The sequence below is a fragment of the Lampetra fluviatilis genome, chromosome 15 (assembly GCF_964198595.1).
Source record: "Lampetra fluviatilis chromosome 15, kcLamFluv1.1, whole genome shotgun sequence".
Lineage (NCBI taxonomy): Eukaryota > Metazoa > Chordata > Hyperoartia > Petromyzontiformes > Petromyzontidae > Lampetra > Lampetra fluviatilis.
The window spans coordinates 13,510,378-13,527,048 of NC_136289.1; positions in this window are offsets into that span (position 1 = coordinate 13,510,378).

Consider the following 16,671-nt stretch of genomic DNA (forward strand, 5'->3'; position numbering starts at 1 on the left):
CACGTGTGAGATGGTGTCACACAACCCACGTGTGAGATGGTGTCACACAACCCACGTGTGAGATGGTGTCACACAACCCACGTGTGAGATGGTGTCACACAACCCACGTGTGAGATGGTGTCACACAACCCACGTGTGAGATGGTGTCACACAACCCACGTGTGAGATGGTGTCACACAACCCACGTGTGAGATGGTGTCACACAACCCACGTGTGAGATGGTGTCACACAACCCACGTGTGAGATGGTGTCACACAACCCACGTGTGAGATGGTGTCACACAACCCCCGTGTGAGATGGTGTCACACAACCCCCGTGTGAGATGGTGTCACACAACCCCCGTGTGAGATGGTGTCACACAACCCACGTGTGAGATGGTGTCACACAACCCACGTGTGAGATGGTGTCACACAACCCCCGTGTGAGATGGTGTCACACAACCCCCGTGTGAGATGGTGTCACACAACCCCCGTGTGAGATGGTGTCACACAACCCACGTGTGAGATGGTGTCACACAACCCACGTGTGAGATGGTGTCACACAACCCCCGGCAAAACCCACCCAGGACAACACTTTGCCCAGGCTCCGACCCAACAGGTGATTGACACAGTTCTGCAAATTACGTAAATTGTATTCCCTTTATTTTACCCCCCTTCGTGCCAAACCTCAAAAGGCACCGTGGAAGCGAGATCATCGGAGGCCGGGCTCTAATTATAATCATCGATGCGCGCACACTGCGGTGTGTGGCTCCCGCATAATCCCCGTAGGTTGTGTTCCCTCCGTGGTCGTTCGTTGGCATGGAGTCGCGTGCCCTCCCGCGTGTGCCATCGTCACCATAGCCACGCTCGTCATCGTCACAAAGGCCTCGAGACGGGCTGCCCGGTGAGGCTGCACTGCCCTCTGTCGTCACGGGGACACCTCTTGCGCTCTCCGCAGCGCACGTAAAAATAAACACAAGGCTCCCCGTTTCAAGCAAATCGTTTGATGGTGGTGGTGATGGTGGTGGCGGTGATGGTGGCGGTGATGGTGATGGTGCGTTGGCTGTGGTGCACAGACAACAAGGAACCCAACGCGGTGCGTGTCCAAGGAGCCGTCCATAAATGACGTCACGCACCTAGGGGGGGTTCAGACCTTTGTGACGATGTGTGAGGTAGGGGGGGGGGGAAGAAATGTGACGTCACATCAAAATGCGCAACTTTAAATAAATATAGACAACACGTTCTACTTAATTAAACAGACTTCTTAATAAATGTTTTCTCCTACAACATCAGAGTGCAGCGGCACATTAAATACGCACTACAATGACAATAGTTTAAAGCGATTTCAAGCAGAGCTTTGTGACGTCATATTTGAGGGGGGGGGGTCTGACTTTTTGTGACGCCGTGTGACGAGGGGGGGGGGGTCAAAAATCGTCCAAAATTGCGTGACGTCATTTATGGACGGCCCCCAATGACGCTGTGGAATTTATTATTTAGACGGCAGCAGCAGCAGGACGCTGCGACAAGGGCGCTGTGGCAGTGTCCTCGAATACGCACGTGACGCGCAGGGCAGCCTTGCTAATGCGACGTTTCAACTCCATGGGATTAGCCACTTTAATTAGTTTACGAAATACACAAAGATACAATTACAGCGCCTCCGTTAATATGTCATCATTTTGTTCCCATTTCCCATTCTCTCTCCTCTCTTCCCTTTCCATACGTTCTACCATTGACTCCCCTTCCCTCGGTGTATCACGGTTGCGAGTAACTACCCCAACAGCCTCTTCGTACATTACAGTACTTAGAAACGGTCTGCAGAGTTCCACGGATAGTTTGGAAAACCTTTTGTCTGCGACGTCTGGCCAGGAGATGTCAGTGTTGAGTGTCATCTTTGCTTTCCTGTCGGCTTTCCTGCGTGTTTTTCCCCCCTCTGGTTCACTCCCACGTGAAGACACCCAGAGAATTGGTCCAACCTCTTTCCCCTGTGTAGCAGGAGCCCCTCCTGTATGCACGTACATGAATGTTGAACGTCTTTCGCGCACCGTGAATAGCCAGCCGTGCTAATCGGAGGTCCTGAAAAGTGAGTCTTGCAGACCGCGAGGGGCTTTCCATTGGTAAATGTTTTCGCCTTCACCATTGTTGCCACTTTGCTCCATCCCCGAGGCCAGTGTGGCAAACACCATCCGCTTGGGGCAAAGGAAACACACACAAACACGAGGGCTCGCAATAGCAACCCGCTGCCAAGGAGATCCATGCCAACCACAGTCGCCGCCTTATGTTCTTATCTAAGTTTACTCGACGCCGAACGTGCAAATCCACCTCGGCTTGTGCATACTTGCAAAGCAAGCAAACAGGCCAGTCCTAAAGGCATGTAACCAATAAATACATGCACGTCTACAGCGTTCCTTTTGCCAGGCCCGCTGTTGGATGAGCACCTGCCCACACCTTTACCAAACTTTGCCACGCGTGTCCAGTGTGGAGGTTGGTGGTGGCGAGAAGGCGACAGTAGACGCGGGAGCAGGGAAGTAAATCGTGCAACGATGGACGTTGCTGCACTTTCCCTGTGGCTGCCAACAAACGTAGCCCCGATGCAGCCTATAACACCTGTTATGCACGGTGGTCGTCCATCCAAGCACGATCCAGGACTCGGCCGTTCTGTGGCGGAGTTTGTTAAGGCGATATGACCTTTGTAATGTGTGTGATTATGAATAATTATAATTTGCATGTATCTGTATGGCGCCTTGTCAGAATGAGGACAAGGATAGGGCCAAGAGAGAAGGAGATACATTTATATTATTGTCTTTCGGTAAAGCCGCGTAGATGGACAAAAAAAAATTCCACAATATAAATATTTAATATCGTGATATATTTTTTCATTATTTTTCTATCTACGTGGCTTTATAGAAATACCCAAAGAATATGAATTCCTGCAGCCGCGAAAGCTTCAAGAGATACATTTAATAAACTGACTGAAGAAAATGTGTTTTTAAGACGAGACTTAAACGTATCCACATTATATAATGTGTGTGTGTACGCATTAACACGTTAAGCTGTCGCTTTTATGAACAGGAACTGCGTGGGCAATGCTGATATCATCTGGGCACAGCCTTAGACCAACATGCCGAGAGGAGTTCACGTTGCGTGCTCGTTATTTGATATTCGAACACGTTTGTTCAAGGCAAGCCAGGATCAAACTTGTTTAAGCCAAGCGAGGGAGATGGACAGCAGGATTAAGTATCGTTTTATTTGCTAGATACACTAAATTTGTCATTCAATCAGCCCAAATTACCTACGAGGAGGAATTGATCTGGAATATTGGGCACTAGACGAAGAAAGTGGAACGAAAACTAAAACAAGTGCGCAAAGCAACTCCACATACTTGGGTATATTAAGATGAAAACAAAACAATAAACTTTGCGTGCTTTGAATGAAATCGAGATGCAGAGGGAGGGGGAACGCGCGTTGCATCGGAGAAGAAAATTCTAAGGCCGAGACGACGTCGCATTGGCTGTTGGGAAACGTGACGTTGGCATGGGCAGGACGCGTCATCGTCGCCAGGAGGGGGACGACCGGTGACGGAACGGCAGCCAAAGCAGCGAAAACTCGGCTTGAGAGGACGACCACAGCCGAGGTGGAGCAATGAAACCAGCGGATGTGCAGCAGCGAAATGGACTGCAGTGGATAGACCATGGCTGCTGCTGCTGGTGATGCTGCTGGTGATGATGATGATATGTACAGAGTGTGTGTGCGTAGAAACTAATGCAGAGCAAACAGCACGTGTTGACACGGTGCTTACGCTCTCGCACGTTGCAGGACAGGTTCAATGCGTGTCCCGGTTGAGCCCACGTGACGACGCCTCGTCCACGTGGCGCACTGGGAGGGAGGCTCGGTGGAGTGAAATCGCAACATCGCCGCGATGTGAAATCCCGACATCGCCGTTGCGTGCGTCATTGTCCGGGCTAAAACGATGCAGCGATCACAGTCATCGACTACATATCGATTGTTAGTCAAGCTCACGAGAGCACGAATAACAACAAAACCGCTCAACGCAGTCGCCAATAGTTTCGAGCCGTTTGAATCTGTCTATTTTGATAGTGTCATTTGTGGGCGGCTTGAATGTGCACTGGGCTTCATCGCGTTACCCACACGAACAATAGTGGACATTTCCTGTACAGCCTACGTAGACTGTTGGGGCGAATCCTTTTAACGAGCACAATGGGGGTGGTGCACCAACTGCCACGCCTGGCCGCCTTTGTCTCCGCAGTGTTTTGTGTTCACACACCGCACCAGGTCGACCTAGGGGAGACCCAGCACTGCTGCAGATATCCGCTACCGATGTCCGCTACCGGTGTTATCCCTGAGTGGGAATCTAACTCGGGGGGCCTGGTTCGCAACGCGGTGCGCTAACCACTGCGCAACGGCTCCCCGCACGCGCCCGTTCCGCAAGGCAGAAGCCGCGAAATGAATGAACGTGAATGCAAGGGGGAGTTTGCGTGCCTTAAGAGTCATACGGGATCGAACTTAAGAATCGCCGACCCGTGGTGTCCTTGAGCCGAGTGGGGTTAGTGCAGGGTTAATATTTGACTTGGCCGAAACAAATGAGGCCACGAACAGACGCGTTCGTTTGTGTGCAGCATTGGTCTTGCGTCGAACCGGAGCCACCCCTCTCCCCCGTAGTTTCCAAGGAGTGCCCTTGCCAATAACATCCGGCGACCCAGCATCATTTGTTTAGCAAGCCTGACTCTGCTGGTGAGAACCCAGAAGGTCATCGCAAGTCCAGGGGTTGCTTGAACAAATGCTGCGTGATTTTATATTGGTCTGGACATCTAATAATGATAGGCCGATGGACTCGACACGCATTTATATTTATAATCTGGCGAGAGAGAATGGAGTTCCATTTGCTCTACACACGAACACACGGGGCATAGGGCGACGCGCACTACAAGAAGCGCCAATTATAATTATTGTACATGTTACAAAAGACAATAGAGGGCATTGCAGATAAGCATATAGTTGTACTGTACTATACTCCAACGTCTATGCTCCCGCCGCCTTCACCAACCCGCACCGACCAGCGTGGTGCATATGGCCTAATAACCCCCACGACCTGCTGCACGGAGTGGAAAGGGCCTCATTCCCAGAAGTGGATTTACAGAAAAGGGGGTTTGAATGTGCAAATCCTCGCTGAGCCTCGGGGATATGTTCAGGCGGTTGGTGCCCACATCGGGATGATTGGTCCACTTTCTTTGGCGAGTTTGAACTCAAGCGGGAGGAAACGCGAGAACCCCGCACACGCGGACGAGGAGGGCGACGCACTTGTGGCAATCCCGAACTTGGGTCGAGTTCATGAAACACAAATCAAAGTTTCTTATCGATCAGGGGGTCGTCAAACCAAAATAACGAGCAGAGATTTTTTTTATCGAATTCGTAAAAAAAACTCAATATTTCAATAGTCACGAAGCCAGCCGCAGTTTGTCGACCCCTGTTAATTGATTATAAGCTACATATCCTGTCAATCCATTGCTGTACGAGGGCCTTGGAGCCACGCCGCGCGCCGGCGGCGAAGGCGTGGTGCGTGGACACGTGGCAGCATTGGCGTGCAGTCCACACATCCATGCTGCTGTGCTGCCATCTAGTGCACACTTCGTAACCTCCGCAGCCGATGACCCCAGGTCGAATCATCATCAGGGGTTTGACGAGGTCTGCCGCGTTGGTCGGAGGCTCTTGCAACTCCACTGCGTCGAGTTGTCTCCGCTGCCTGGTGGCTTAGCCCCGTCACCCGAGTTAGATTCCTGGCCACGGCTCGCATCGGTGGCGACTGATGTCTGAATCGGTCCTGCCCACCCACCTTCAATCCCCCCCCCCCAACCACCTTCACCGAACCCGCAATTATGGACCGACAAAGTGCTGTGAATTGTCATACAGTATCCACACTCTATTCATTTTCTTTGTTACTGATATAAAGACCACGTTTTCATGTTAGTCCGATCGAATTTTCCAAAAGTTTTATATTGAATAAACGACGCTTACAGGAGCAAACCAGAGCAAATTAAAACTCAGTGATGTTTTTTTTCATAACGGAGGGCGTCCACTTAAACTGCGTATTGAACGGATATGACACGAATTGCAATGACATCAAACGCTGTGGAAGGGCCATCGAGTCCCTGAATGGTTGTAACCAGGTTATAATGGGCACCTGATCGAAATATGCCCCGTAAATACAACCGACGTATGTATACACAAGATAAGAGTAATTTGATATTTTGATTCCGTCTTCAATGTCTGCTAAAACACGTAATGTGTGGTAGTATTAATGATGCATCGACCGTTGTCAATCCACTGCTGGATAGAGGCCAGGCCACAAAAAGTCGGTCACGTGATTGTACAACCATACTTCGCTACGTTGGTAAATTAGGACAGCATTCCACGTCACTCGCCATTGACGTTACCTGTGGTCGAGATTGGAACTCGGGTGGTCGGATTCGCAGAACGCCGATGCGCTGTGGCTACTGCGAGACTCTCCACGCGATCCCAGCAACGCGTGCAATGCAATCAATAGCCGAGTAAATTCGTCATTGTTTTAAAGAGTAAAAAAACATAGATGTACGGGGAAATAAGAGTGGGCCAGCCAAGGATGTGAGGGTGCCCTTAAACAGATAAATCTGTCGGAGCCCGGGGGGTGGGTGGGTGTAATACAACGTGAGGTTTGGCTGGGCAATGCTTTTTGGCGGTGAGCTGTCAAGCGAGCCGACGGCTGACTTGCGAGACGGGAGATCGGGTTTCACGTCTCACGCCAGGGCTCGGCTGTCTGTCTGTGCTCCCCTCCCCTCCCTGGCCCCAGTGGCTATGAGGGCAGGAGGAGGCGAGACGTTTCAAAACCACACATCTCACAAAGCGCGGCGTTCGCTCTGGAATACATGCTTGCAGAGTAAATATAATTTTTTAAATAATTCTTAATCTATATATATAAAAAAGAGACATTTGTGAATATGTATCTGTTCAAAATGTTTAGCATATTTCCCGACATGCAACAGACTTGAAATTTGCCATGTGGGTACTTTCCAGACTGTAAACCGTGCAAAAATTATAAAAAAAAAACTTTTGTATATTTTTTTTGGGGGGGGGCGCAATAATGCATCTATTTTGCACGGCAAGTAAGCTGTGACGTCACGTGGGTGGGGTGGGGCTGGGTGGGGAGGGGCTGGTCACCCCGTGGTGCCCTTATAAAACTCAACGTTTCACCTACTCCAGCCGGCTTGTGCCCGCCCTCACAGTCGGGCATATTTGCTGAATACACCACGCCGCCGTTGACCCTGCCCATTGACTGAGCAACCCAACGTTCCTACCAGCTCCCTCCGCAGGAATGTGTTAAATAAGGAAACTCCGGACCGGTTTAGTCTCGGCTGATGAGACCTAGATTGGCAGAACCAGTTCAGAGTTTGGTTCCTTCAACAAGCCAATAGGCTGATGGACTAAAACAACAGTACAGGGGCTCCTCTACTTATGCACGAGTTAGGTTCGTAAGTTGATTTGTTCGTAAGTCCAACTTTACTCCTGTCGATTCCAAAATGTTGTACGGCACGTACACTAAACACGGAGAATTGCTTTAAAAGTTCTATAATAGCCTGTAGATGCCACTGGTTCTTCATGTTCCGTACATGTAGATGCCACTGGTTATTCATGTTCTGTACATGTAGATGCCACTGGTTCTTCATGTTCCGTACATGTAGATGCCACTAGTTCTTCATGTTCCGTACATGTAGATGCCACTGGTTCTTCATGATTCACAGTGTCAGTCACAACGCCTCACGGCAATGGACAGTGCCCTGTATTCTATTAGTGTTTACGTTATGTTCAAAGTGACACTTGTATGCACTAGTTGTTAAGTCATATCCTAGATATTTGCGTTGCAGCGCTGTACCTGTAAGTACCGATCACTCTCCTCACACACGCCGTGATCGAAGTTCAGCTGCCACTGTCTCAAGCGACCTTCTTGTCATGGTCAACAACGTACTGTACATTATCAGCCACAACCACAACGACGATTGCGATGACACCATTGCCAACAAGTCTGGTGTAAACTGCGGTCATGTGGAGCGGCGGTGACTGGCGGCAGAGGTCAGAGGTCTGAGCGGGCACCGCTGGGGGCCTGGGTGGGTATCCAAGTTTCAGCCGTCTGTGATTTTAAACGGGGTTTTATTTCAAGCGTGGTGAGTTGAGTATCTCAGCGCGATCACAAACGACGACTAACGCACGAAACATCACAATTAATTTGGTCCTCCACTCAATGTCGGTGGATTTTAACTCTGAGAATTATAACCGTATCGGTCGAATTGTCGTGAAGCAAATAAATACGAATTTCGGTGGCAAGGCGAGTTGGAAAGTGCTGCCCCCTGCTGAGACCCAGCGGTCACTGGGAGAGCCAGGGTTGAGCAATGCCTCCTGCATATATCTGTCTCTCCACATTGAAACGAATTAAAGCTTCTTATACACAGCGCAACATCCCCCACTGCCTGCTGGTAGTGCATCATTTCAGCAGCATGATGCTACAGCACGCAAACTCTGGGCCGCTTTAGACGTGCAGTGTCCCATCAGCAGGGACATGCGTGCTTGAATCAATTGAAGACATCTCAGAAGTAGTTCTGTGGCATTCCAGACTGTCAGCTTGACTTACACCTAGTAGACACTAACTCTAAGCAACTAGCCAGCCAGTCACAAATACTACCTCTATCATATAAATGTAACTAAGTAGCCAAGCAGCCACGAGTACTAGCTCTCACCCGAGCTAACTCGCTTTCCAGCCAACCTTGCCACCGCAAGAATGGGAATACGGCACTTGTCAACACCGCAGCTTCGATCCACGTGTTGGTGGCCAAAAGTCACTTCCCATGAGACGTTTTTCCCGACGTCTCTGTTCATAGACAAAGGGGGACTCAACCTCATCCCCGCCACGTGCCCCCACCACCTTGACCCACAACCAAAGGAAGGGCCGTCGTGGGGTGGAGGGGGGTGAGCACCCCCCGCTTGACAGGCTGAGGGGGTTAAAACGAGATTTCAGCTCCCCACTAAAAATCCAGGTGTCATTTGTATGGTTGCTTTTTTGCCATTAAAATCAACAATTAGTCAGTTGTACTTTGCAAATGGAAGCACATTTATTTGTGTTTTTTTTACGTGCAGGGACAGATATGTGAAATAATTGTATTGCCTACGTGACTTTACCTAAAGAACCAAAGAGTATGCTTAATATAATTAATTCAGTTATCCTGGAGGCTGGGTGTTTAACAACAACAAAACGTTCTTGTATTCCGTGCCTGGGACTCGCCACGCAAAGCCCTCTGCTACAGCGCCTCCACTCGCTTCGTGTCAACGCCTCCTGCGTCACATTCACGGCGTTGCCTCGGCCCGTCCCACATCAGTCTCACCCCTCGGACCCTTGGCCGCCTGTCCCTTTAACATCCTCATCGCCCCAACCAAACACTCACCCACCCATTACCCACTCACCCACCCATTGCCCACTCACCCACCCATTACCCACTCACCCACCACCCATTGCTCACTCACCCACCCATTACCCACTCACTCACCCACCCATTACCCACTCACCCACCCACCCATTGCCCACTCACCCATCCATTACCCACTCACTCACCCACCCATTACCCACTCACCCACCCACCCATTGCCCACCCACCCACCCATTATCCACTCACCCACCCATTGACCACTCACTCACCCATTGCCCACCCACCCATTACCCACTCACCCACCCATTGCCCACTCACCCATCCATTACCCACTCACTCACCCACCCATTACCCACTCACCCACCCACCCATTGCCCACCCACCCACCCATTATCCACTCACCCACCCATTGACCACTCACTCACCCATTGCCCACCCACCCATTACCCACTCACCCACCCATTGCCCACCCACCCACCCATTATCCACTCACCCACCCATTGACCACTCACTCACCCATTGCCCACCCACCCATTATCCACTCACCCACCCATTGACCACTCACTCACCCATTGCCCACTCACCCACCCACCCATTACCCACTAACTCACCCATTGACCACTCACCCACCCATTGCCCATTCACCCACCCACCCATTGCCCACTTGTAACAAAAAGTGGCGTCGTCATCCCCATACCCCCGGCAACCCCCTTGACGTCTGACTTGAGAAAACAAAAAAGCGCCGTGCCGGGGGGGGGGGAGAAGGAGGAGCCCCCCCCCCCCCCTCCTCATCGGCGCCTGGGAGCTCCCTGGGCTGCTCGTGGCGAGGAGGAGGAGGAGGAGGGTGGTGGGCAGAGAGGGCATCTGACGAGGCTTCTTTTCAGCAACGGAGTTACCAGGTTACCGCTCGCTGTGTGTTGTCATCATCCCGACGGTCTCGCGTGCTTGTCCCGTGTGTGTGTCTGTGTGTGTGTGTGTGGTGGGGAGCGGTGGTGTAGTGGTTAGCGCGTTGCGCTACGAACCTGGCGACCCGGGTTCGATTCCCGGTCACGGCCAATACCAGTGACGATTATTTGAACCTGTCCTGGGCCTCCCCTAGGTTGATTCAGCCTCAAATGAGTACCTGGTGCGGTGTATAGTAAACATCGCCACGGGAGACGAAGGCGGCCGGGCGTGGTGCTGGCCACCAACCCCCCGTGTGCCATGCTAGCCTTCATAGGTGCTCGCTAACAGCACTTGCCCCTACAGTCTGTTAAGGCTACACGGGGGGATCTTTGTCTTTGTGTGTGGGGAGTGGTCGCGTAATGGATCGCGCTGCGCTACGAACCCGGCCCCGCGAGTTTGATTCCAACTCGCGGCCAACACCGGTGACGAATTCTCCGACCCGGCCCTGTGCTTTGCCTAGGTCGACTCGGCCTCAAATGAGTACCTGGTGCGGTGTGTTTTTAAGATATCGGGAGACAAAGGCGGCCGGGCGTGGTTATTGGCCTCCCCCACCCCCTCGTGTGCCGTGCCGGCGTTCGTAGGTGCTCCTCGCTACCTGCACTTGCCCTAACAGCCGTAAAGACTACACAGGGGATCTTTGTCTTGTGCTCCGTGAATATCACGGTCCGGTATCTGATATACAATGATACACACGCAAATAGACACATTGGCCGCGTGGTACGGTATAGAGCCAACATAAAACTGCATTTGATTTTAAAGCCCCTTACACGCGTTCCACAATCTCAATACTGTACGCGTATTTTTAATTGCATCTGTTGACGCTCTTCCTCCCTGAAGGCGAGGATGCTTTCACGACATTCAATAATTAATCTACCTGGAGAGCACGAGACACATGTGGGGTGTCTGTAGATGGATCACCCCGTGTATTATCTGGGCTTAATGCAAACCGAGAGAGCAAACCTGTGTTACCTACCCTACACTACGAACAATACAATAACAACTTCGCATCCCTTAGTCAATTCACTGCTGAAGGAAGACGGCCACCCCCCCCCCCCCCCCGTGTGTCGCTTTAGTTTTCTGGGCAGCGCGAGTTTGTGAATGGGGAGGAGGCCCAGGACCGACTCGTATATTTGACCTGTCGGGTCGTCGGGTTCACAGCAGCACGTCGCCCTCACCTCCTCTAGAGCTAACCTCCGATTAGCACGGTCGGCTACGTGCGGTGCGAAGGGCGTTCAACACGCGGATTCTAAGCCACGCAGCGCAGCGCTGACATTGGCAAAGCGACGTTGAGGAATTGAAACCGTGAGGGTTTACATCCCCAGCCAACAGCTCCCGGAAGGGCGATGCGTAATCCTGAACCAACGATGCGCCCGCGTGTCCGTGCACAAATGCGTGGGGGCGCCGTGAGATCGGGTCGCGCGCCCAATATGCAACGCAAATTCGTCAAAAACGCTGAACTCACGGGCAAAGGGATATTGGGCCAATGTTTCGTGCAATGCCCAGGCTGCATCCGTTAGAGAGATCCGATGTCTCTTGGCAAGCGTGCGGAGAGGTTGTGTGTGTGTGTGATCTGCGATCGTGCCCCAATGCCAACGCGTTCATCGATCGTTGTTTGCAGGAACGTAGATTTATAATGTGCAGCGCCTTTGCCAATTCACCGCTGGATGAGGGGGGGGGGCGCATAGAACAGTACAACAATGGGATTTGCTGCACTGCAACCCTGCTACCCAACACGCGGCCCCGCAGCCTGTAACACCTTGTTGTACCGTACTTCTATAGTCCCACGGCCCATGCTCACCAACCCACTCTGACCAATCGTGCTGAAATACTTACGGTAAATTAACCTCCGTGAGCAGCACCGCGTGTGTGGGCCCTCATCCAGCAGTGGACAAGGCGTTTTAACGTGCGCGTGTGTACACAGCACGTGCACACTGTCTGGGGCGCTATTTTTTCCTGGCTAGGCGTTGTAAATTCAAGTGTTACTTTCCGACTGGAGTTTTTACAGCTCTCGGGGGCAAAGTGCCCACTGTTAATTTTATTCTTGGTTCTTTCGGTAAAGTCGCGTAGATATAAAAATAAAAAGTAAAATGAAAGCGTGTTCTCACACGCATGCACACGCCGCACCATCCCTCGTGTACCCATCTCAAATCCAACACGCGCTATACTGCGTGTGTAATGTTGGTGTCCGGAGCGGTGTTTTAAAAAAAATGCAGCTCGCAAATGGAAAATCTTGGAATCGCCCATGGAATGCTTTCCAAGAGCCAAATTCGAATGTGATCATAATGACGCGAGACTGCGTGAGAAGGATGAGCGGTCTTTCGAGTGTCAAAACAATCATGAGTTATATTGTGAGCACTTGTACGTGAATTCGTCGGCGAGCGTAATGATGCAACCCGATTCCCTGCAGAGACGCTCGCTCGTGACAGGATCACATCACGCGGACGCCTCTGTAACTCTATTTGAGAGCTGGTAATTATCAATTACCTTCTGGGGTGGAGCGGTGGCTCAGTGGTTAGCACACTGCACGATGAACGTGCCGAGCTGAGTTTTGATTCCTGGACACGGATTACATCAGCGGTGAGCGATAGCGAGCCTTGTCCTGGGCCCCGCAATTATCTCCACTTCCACCAACCCGCACTGACCAGCGTGGCGAATTATGCTCGGGATGCCTTCGATACAGCAGTGGATTTGACAAAGGGCTGTAAGTTGATTTTATTGAATTACCTTCTGGCATGTGAGCAAGCCACCATGATCATTGACGTAGCCTTGTTGAGAATTAAGTTCTGTTAGCGAGCACCTGTTAAGGGCGGAACGGCAAACGAGGGCGTGGTTTGGTCCAAAATCACGTCTGGGCGCAAGCTCCCTCGGGTGGTGATGTATGAACTCTGTACCGGGGAAGTCTTACGTTTGAGGTGACTGGGATAAGTACCGCTTCACTCACTCGCAACGTGTCCACACACTGGTGGTGTTTACCCGGCCTGGGAATCGAACCTAGGTGACCGGGCACTTGCGCGAACCCACTTCGCCGCATTGGGACGCACACGAACGCACACGAACGCGTGTAACGACATGTTTTCACTCGTTAGTGCGCACATGCATCGCCGTCCCTTTCAAACAATGAAAGGTTGTCGCTTAATTATTAACTCGTTTAATTATATGGCGCAAAAAGCTCGGCCTGCGGCAACACAGCTTGACGCGTTGTTAGCAAGATCAATAGCTGCCACTTGCCACGAAGCGGTGGTGATGTCGGGCTAGGTACACTTTGATGTGCACATTAGAAGTGTCCCAGACAGTATCGGAATCATGGATACGATTGTACTTCGTACACCGTTCTATGGCAAAATATCCTCGATCATATATTGGTTCTTTATCACTTGAAATTGTGCCTTATTTATATTTGTAAAATGTCTGTTCGTCAATAAATATGTGTGTCCGTGTTCTTCGGTTGCCTGGGTGAAAAGTGTCTCTAATGTCCTTGTCCCGATCTTGGCCAGCTGGCTCCATAGCTCACTCCACTCAATTCCAACAGAGTGGTTGGCATGGACCCTGGTGCATGGGCCCTAGCTCACGACACGGGGCGATGAAGGCAGAGATCAAGCAGCCTCCGGCTCGCATGACTCGGCGCGCATGACTCGGCGCAAAATCCAGCGCCGAGCAACGCTCTGCGTAGCAGCTGTGCGCTGCTCCCACGCCACGTGTGTCGCTTGCCGGGCGTTCAATTCCAGCCTGTCGTGACAATCGACACCGTCGGCCAGGGTCTCTGCACTGCTGGACGACGAGTCGCACGCGCTGTCTTCATCCCTCGCGCACCCGCGACGCTCTACACACGGCACGACCTCCTCCTCGCTCCATCTTCGTGGTGGTCGTCATCTCCTTAGGCTGTCATTCCCCGCCAGCCTCGTCTATCGCCCGTAATCCTTTCTAGCCCACTCATGTGAGTCATGCGGACATAGCTCCCGTGTCTGTCTCATTATCCCTCTCTCTCTCTGCGTGGTTCCCTGTCTCTCTCTATCTGTCCGAGTCTGTTTATCGCTCTCCGTTGTGTGCGTGGCTGTCTCTTCCCCGTCTCTGCGTGCCTATCCACACCGTATCTCTCCCGCGTCCCTCTCAGTGTCTCCGTCCACGCCTCTCCGTCTCTCCTCTATCGGGCCGTGACGCAGATGTAATTTGACAGCTGATCGAGCCTGGAATTATAATGGCCTTGGCGCGGTCACCCGAATTCACGTGCCAACCTCCAGGGTCCCTTTCTCCCATTCAATGTTTTTGCTCGTTGGCATTTCTTGAATGTGTGCCTGGCGATTGGGCCATCCGCCGATACGTGAGACATGGCTCATCGTACCTGTCCGAGTCCCAGGGATTGTTTGCTCGCACTATCACAGCGCCGCACGGATGAAACCGCAAGGCAGCTCTCATATGTGTTTGTGTATGTGGAGCTGATTCATTATTTTGATGGCTGTAACTATGACCCTCATCTCCGGCGATTCGAAAGAGATGTCACGATTCGTCATTGCAATTCGAGTATTTTTTATTTTGTAACATTGCGGTGAACTAGTACATTAGGTACTGGATTCGATTTATTATTTTGCTTTGCAGGTGAACGATAGCGCCTCTAGTTGCTGCGGGAGTGACAAGACCAGTTTTACATAGAACATACACGAATCTTAACATCCATTCTTACGCACGTGAACCGATTATATCATCGATATTAAATTAATCTAAGCATTGATACACCACTGTTCAATTTCGTTGGATGATGATGATACAAGTGCGGATAGCCCCTGTGAGCACATACAAGTAGAAAGTGATTATATAACCAGATACACACTGCCCTGACCGCACACGAGTGAACACTGAGGAATGGGGAAACCTCACATTTAGACATGCAGCGGTAGCTTTATTGATTCACAGGCAATATCCGGACAGCAATTGGCTACTCTTGTTAATTCTAAGCACGTAATTACCCATATCTCCCGTATTGCCTTGTGCATTTTAAATAAGTTATTTTCTTTTGTGTTTCTTCTGAATTATTGTGTTCAATTACGCGAATGGTGTTGCAAATCCATAGTCTTAGGTGGTTCTGCAGCCAATGGTAGAAATTCCACATTTCTATGGGATTACAGATGTGTAAAATGCTGCCGACATGGTTACTGTTACACGAGGGAGCGCTGATGCGGTGGCTAGCGAATTCGCAGCGCTACCAACCCTGGCAAACCCGAGTGCCACTCTCGGCCATGGCTAACATCAGAGGCGAGTGGTGTATCTGAACCGGCAATCAGAATCAGCGTCGTTATTTATCCTGGAGGAGAAATCCGATGCGCTTTTGAAGCTCTTTTTAACAGATGTCCAGTAGGGGCGGGTCAGTAAGTTACAACAATCGATAAACAACACGGTAGGAGTTCAAGGTATAAGAAAGATACAAAAAAGCACGTATTTCTTTTACCAGGTAAAGCCCCACTAAGCTATGAAGCACTTTTTTTCAGAAGCGACCTGGTCACAAATGGTCGCTCAACGAAGTGGCTTATCATGTGGAGATGTATAGTAGACACATCCTCTAAACACATGGTGGTGAAGTATGGCCTTTCAACCCCCATCATGATGGATACTGAATCGGGGAGGGCTGCATCCAGCAGTGGATTGACCAAGGGCTCTATCATTTTATAACAAAAAACCGTGAATTATTTACACGAGACGGAACAAAAACTGAAACGGCGCAATCTTTCACTATTTACCGTGGGTAAACGCGCCCCAAGTCAACATTTCCCCGCTCCGCCGTCTCCATCTTTGATGTCCCGTGCAGTACAGCAACGGGGACCCTGCCTCTACCGTGCGTACCCCCTCAACGTGGCGGCAGGACACGGTGAACGCTCCCCCACGAAGGCTGCGACATCCCGTTCGCTCTGTCCGTCAGTCTGGTGGAAGGGGTTTCATGGTGAAGTCTCGTAAAGGTGGTCCAACGTGAACCAAACGTTTGCCTAAGCTTGTTGTGTTGCAATTCGGGACTCGCCCAAGAGAGAGCCCTGGTTAATTCACCAGGGGTGGAGGGGGGGTTCATAAAAAAACAAACTTGGAGATATCAAACCTGTGCTAAAATAACTGTAAATATTCAAACGCGTTTTGCCCTGACTGCTACCCATGGGCTCCCATCCACATTGCTGATCCCATCGAGTACAGTACTTGCAAGGACAACCCCGTTCGCTTTAAAAGTGCATGCAGAAGGCATGCGTATGCATGCCTTCTCTTCCTTGTTATTACGCGCCACGCAAATTTCTCCCCACCTCGCCCCC